Raw genomic sequence first — 6,179 nt, forward strand, 5'->3', positions numbered from 1 at the left:
GAACAATTAGAAGGTCAAGCGTGCTCTAGTTACGGCGATGAGAAGCTAGCACGTGAAGCACCTCAATTAGTGTTTTGATTAAGTACTTAATAATTTGGTGTTAAATAATCTAAGATGTTTAGTTGAGGCCTAAATGAGATTAATTAAGTGTTAATGGAGGATTGTAGATTTGATTAACATAAAAGAAAGTTATGAAAACAAGTGTGGGTAAAAGCATGAATATGCATGACGTAAAGGATTTAAAAGGGAATGAGGAGTCATGTGCTTTATACATGACATGTTAGTAGATATTAAACATAAGTGAATGAAAGAATTAAAAGAACAAAAGCAAAGAAAAGAAAGGAAGAAGAGGCGAATGCCTAAGGAAGAAGGAGGAGAAGAAGAAAGCTTAAGGAATTGGAAATCTTACTTGATTTTCAAAGGATTTTTGTTGGGAATCATCTAAGGTAACTTAATCTTCTTTTAGTTTATGTTATTTTCATTATTTGGAGCACTTTGGGTTAGGGTTTCAAAGTAGAGAAATTAAAGGAGAGATTATTTTCATGTTAATAAGTGATGTAGACATGATTGGTTGTTAATTAGTTGCTATTGAGTGAATAACATGTGAATTGATCTTTAAATTTGATTGAATTAAGAAAATCATACTTAAGGTTAAAGATGGAGGTTCTGTCAGTTTGAAATGATCGTAGAAATGATCATTCGAAGAGAAAATCATATATGAGGCTAAGATGGAGGTTTTGTCATTTCGAAGTAATCGCAAAAATGATCATTTTGAAGAGAAAATCATATCTGAGGCTAAGGATAGAGGTTCGGCCAGCACTAGATGATCATGGAAATGATCATTTCGTTTTGAATTAACGAGTTCAAAATGCAAAGAGAAATAAAAATATTAAGCATTTAAGTCATGTATACTAAGTGTTTGATTGAATGCCCAAATGAGTATTGAGGTGCTTGCTTACTCATATAGGTAAAAGAGTCCTAGAAGGGGGTGAAGGAGGAGACTTTTTCAGGCCTTGATACCACTACATTATACAATGTGAGTAAAAGCATCTAATATTTAATTGTATGTAATGAATGAACACTTTTAACATTTGTTATGGCATGTGCCATACTTGTTATCCTGCAATGGTAAAAACATGATTCTTAGCTTGGAAAAAGGAAAGCTAAGTAAAAAGGTATGTACTATCTTGAGGCCAATTAGCCTAATATGTGATGGGTGTTTATTTGTGATATCTGTTACAACAATACACTGTACTACGTATTTGATGTTCTGCTTTGAAAGGAGTATGATGTGGTACTAAAAGGGTGACGAATTAAGCAAAAGGTGTGTATTACTTTGAGGCATGTGAACCTAATCTGTGAGTGCAATTCTGTTAATTCTGCATCTGAGATAAACGAAAGTTATGACTGTCATTACCAACTCGTAAATCTGTATCTGGAGCTGCGTGCTCATAGTTTGAATCTGGAGCTATGTGCTCATAATCTGTATCTGGAGTTGCGTGCTTTTAAATCTGTTAGCTGGAGCTATAAGCTCGAATCTATATCTGGAGCTGCATGCTCATAAATCTGAAATCTGGAGTTGCGTGCTCAAAAATCTGATTTGAAAGCTGGCCAGCTAAATCTAATATTTGAAATCTGTTATTTGATACCTCGGGGGTGAAAGTTTGGTTTGACAAGTCATAACATAAATAATCTGACAATCATCTACATCATACTTCTGAAGTATATCTCTGTAGCACCGTATTTGTGATGCCTTGAATGACTATGGTTTCTGTCGATGAGAATGATGTGATATCTGCACACTGCACATTGTTGCTGTGAATGATTTGATGAATGACTATTATTATCTGAAAATTATTGATGCCAGGCATTGATGGCCCGAGGAGTTAAAAATGATTGGATTATTGGACTACACTATGTGCTTTATTTGAGATGCTTATGATATGCTATGTTATTTCAAATAATCATTTATGCTGGTTTTTACTCATTGAGTAGCATATCATATAAAATGCTAATGTTTTTTCAAATTTTGGCTAGGAGGCTTTAGCAGTCAAACTTTCTTCTGTTCAGACAGACAGAAATGGAACTAAGATCAGGATCAATTGTGTCTGCATATGTCACCTCCTCAATTTGTAAATATGTAGTGTAGGAGTTAAACTTCTTAACGTCTATCATATATTAAGTAACTTCTGAATTATATTTGGTCATATATATATTTATTTTTATATGACTGTTTGTGAAGAGTAAGAACAATTTTATGATACTGGTTTTTACTATTTAACACATAGTGCGACTTATATTTCTGTAAATGGAGAAACTTCTTAAGATCTTAGGAACAAGTGGTTTTGGAATGATTAATTAAATTGGCTCATAATATCATCACTATCCACAAACTACATCTCTCTGCAATTCTCATTCTTCAATGTCTAGATATTTCAATTTAGCCATATGGGTTTAAATTGAATCAGGAGCAAAAGAAAAGAAAAGGGACAATTTATTCATTTCAATCCCGAGTTTGACATGGCTTAATTAGTTTTTGCCTAATCAGCAAATCTCTCCTCGTATTGTGGGGCCAATTCATCCTAATAATTTTTTTGGCTGGCCACATAGGCACTATCGACTTGGTTGAATTTTGTCTTTTAGTTCAGTTATTTAATTGTAAAAATTTTCCGTTCAGATACTAAAATAGAAAATTTTAAAGAGTTCAAACACTAAATTTATAATTAACCTTTCATTTAGTGCAAATATGGAATGTGGCCACCAGTCACAAAAAATACATTAGAGAATAGTATTTTGTTAAGAGTCCACTAGGTTACCTAATGGTTTTAATAAAAAAAATATTTGTTTTGTCAAAGTATTTTTTTTCGCCAAAACACATCTATTATCTGGTAGTTTTGGTTTATATATACTTCAAGTTAAATAATAAAAACATAAGTTTCCTTACACAATTACAAATTACCAAGAGCAATAAAGTACTTCGAGTTGAACTTGTATTACGTTAAAAATGTCTTAATAACTAATATATGGAAATTAGTCATATTAAAGTCTACCTACGGATCCTCTTGTACCAGATATTGGAGGCTTTCTATTATGATCTGGATTTCGATGTACTGCATCTTTTCTAATGCCTTTATATTCTTCTCCATACTCTAATATTTATATCGACACTCATGTGAGGAGTTTGAACTCTACTCACAAATGGTTGTTGAAGGCTTGAAAATGTTAGATGAGTCTATTGATTGGGTGCCATTATCATCTTAAAGAAATTATGAAACAAGTGCCTAACACAGGATATAGATCCATTAAGTGTGTCGAAAGACACTGCAGAAGTATTGAAAGTAGGTATTGTATATTGAAATGATGTTACCTCGCTCGTTTCGAGGAAAGAAGTATGAGTTTGTCGGGTTGCCATCAGTGGCGGATGTATGTCCGTAAAGGAGGGTCAATTGACCCTTTTTTTTTTTAAAAAAAAATTAAATATCCTATTAAAACACTACCACTTGCAAGTTTAAAGTTAAAATAAGTAAAAAATATATTTTTGAAAATTGAAACAAATGGAAACGGCAGAGTCATGTAATTTACTTCAAACAAAACTCTTTTCCTCTCAACGTTCTAATGTTTTTTATCGTTCATCTCTTACCCTTTTCTAGACTTGCAGTTCTACTTCTAACTCTTTCAGTCTTTCTAATTTTAAACTAAATTGTACATATTTGGGGCAATTTAAGGTATGTATAAATTAATTCTCCAATTTTTTATTATTATTAAAGCTAAAAATTTTATAAGAGTTGCTTTTGTTTTTCTTCCAAAACTCACTTGGATATTTTGTCAAACGGGTTAAGAAACACAATATATATATATATATACACACACACACACAACGTGACACCAGTCATCATCAATTTCTAACAGATAAATGAAACAACCCGGGAAATTTTTTTCAAAAATTGTTCTTTTAAAAATTTAACCGTAAATTTCAAGCAAAGAAATTTAATGGAAAATAATTTTCTACGCTACGAATCGACCCGAAAACCAAATTTAAATCGTCAAACTGAATCGAAAAACATGTAAATCAGTTAAAAATGAACCAAACCATTGAGTTGGACCAAACCCAGTTTGAATCAAACTAGAATGCCCTAGAATGTGTTGAAACCCTCTTTTTCTCTTTTGTTTTCTTTCTTCTCTCCTGGTCCAGCGCTAGACCCGCCGTTCCTCCCTCTCTTTGATTTTCCGGCCACCAGCTGAGCTAGTCGACGCCAATTTCTCTTTGTCGCTGCATCACTAGCTTCTCTCTCTCTCTCTCTACTTTCCTTTCTACGAACAGCACAGCAATTAGGCGAGCTACAATCTTTCTCTGTGAACGGTGCAGGACGCCTTCGTTCATTGCTAGCAATGCCATCACGGTCGAACGACTCCAACGCCTTCCTCGGCGACGGGGTCGTCTTTCTCTCCCTCCCCATTTATTTGCAATCGCCGCAACAAGCAATTGAGCCATTCCGGGCAGTTAGAGGGTTGATCTCGCCCAACCAATACCAAAAATGAACTCTTGAGTGAAATTCGAGCTAGATGGTGTGAAGAGCGCTCGATTCTAAGAAGCCACGGTTTTCCGGCCAGCGAGGACAAGAGACGAAATTCTCTCCTCGGTGCCGTGAATGCAATGGTGTAGTTGAAATTTCAATGAACGATTAATGCTTATATTTATGCATTAATTTTAAAATTTGCACAGTTTTGAGAAGATTGTGAGTTATGATTGATTAATTGTGAAATGCACTTGATTTTTAGTTTATACGTGTGGAGAATAAAAAATGTGAGCTTAATGGTTTAGCTGGAATGAGTTAAGAAAATTTGATTTTGGGCAAAGAATTTTATTGTGAATGGTGTGATTAAAAATGGGTTGAGTCAATTTGATTTGGGTCTGAATTTAATTGTGATTATTTGTCTTGTTTGATTTTATAACTTTATATGGATTTTAATGTTTTCTAAGCATGGAAATTGACATGAATTGGGATAAGAGGAGTTTTGATTTTATGTTGAAATTATGAGTGGCCGAATAGGCCTAGTTAAATTGTTATGATTATTGTTAGGGAACCTCGATAGGTAAATACACTTAATTCTGAACTTATGAATACAAGTCATTTAGAATGATTGTTATGAATAAAAACGTGCAAGATAAATTGGAATATTTGAAGTAGTAGAATTAATTCTTACTAGGGATTAGTTAGTTGGTATATTTTAAGTTATAAGTTGGATTTCTTAGTAGATGTATTCATTAAATTTTAGTTTAATTGAAGCATTTGTTCTTAGTGACTAATATAAAGTTTAATAAAGGTATAAATATGTGGTTGTTATCTTTAAGCAAGGATAAAGGAATGAAGATTTGATGAAGAGTACCATAATAGTTAGACACTAAGGAACTACCAAGTGAAAGTAATTGAAATTAACGTAATGATATAAGTCTTATTCGAATGTATATGTATTAAAGCTTTCATTTGTTAGGTAAAGAGCTATAGAAGCTAGTTATAATTATATGAAGTAAAGAATGATATATCATTGGAACATGATTGGAGGTTATTGTAAGCTGTAAATTGATGGTTGGATGTTGGTGATGGTATTAAGAGGAGGATGGGCATTTGATTTGATTGATTGCCCGATGTATGGGCTATGTGGATTGAATAAAAATATTGTGAGTAGTTGACATTATCTTAACAGGTAGAAAGTCCTATCTTTAGGGGAGGTTCTGCCGAAATCTCGATCGAATCTAAGCTAGTTATATTTAATGACTAAGTTAATAGGTTTGTTTGTATAATTCTTTAATTTGATATATTCAAAATAAATCTCTTTATTTACTTTAGTTATTTCCTTTGCATTTATGATTTATTAAATCGTCCGAGCTCGTCCACCGCTCCTGTGAATCTGAATCTAAGAGCTTATTTTCTCCATCACTGTGAATAATAATAAACAGTGCACTACCATCTGCATCATGCATAGTTACATTACCATATAATGCTATCATTACTTATTTATTTGATTATTACTTATTTAATTCATTACTTTCTACTTATTGTATATATGTGTATATTTGTACAATTGCATAATATTTGTACAATTGCATAATCTTTGTTTGTTAATGTGTTGCATTTAAATGCGATGTTTGATTATTTGTGTTGTGATATTGCTATGCA

At 32.7% G+C, this 6,179-nt stretch overlaps 1 long non-coding RNA gene across 1 annotated transcript; it reads left to right on the forward strand.

Annotated features, from left to right (window-relative positions):
• Positions 1–315: 315 nt before the first annotated feature.
• LOC119370949 (uncharacterized) lies at positions 316–2,239 on the forward strand. Its single transcript, XR_005178501.1, has 3 exons — positions 316–446; positions 968–1,036; positions 2,038–2,239. It is a non-coding gene; the product is annotated as an uncharacterized LOC119370949 (long non-coding RNA).
• Positions 2,240–6,179: the final 3,940 nt, after the last annotated feature.

Source organism: Jatropha curcas, chromosome 6 (genome assembly GCF_041381405.1).
Source record: "Jatropha curcas cultivar XTBG-Jc1 chromosome 6, XTBG_Jcur_1.0, whole genome shotgun sequence".
NCBI lineage: Eukaryota > Viridiplantae > Streptophyta > Magnoliopsida > Malpighiales > Euphorbiaceae > Jatropha > Jatropha curcas.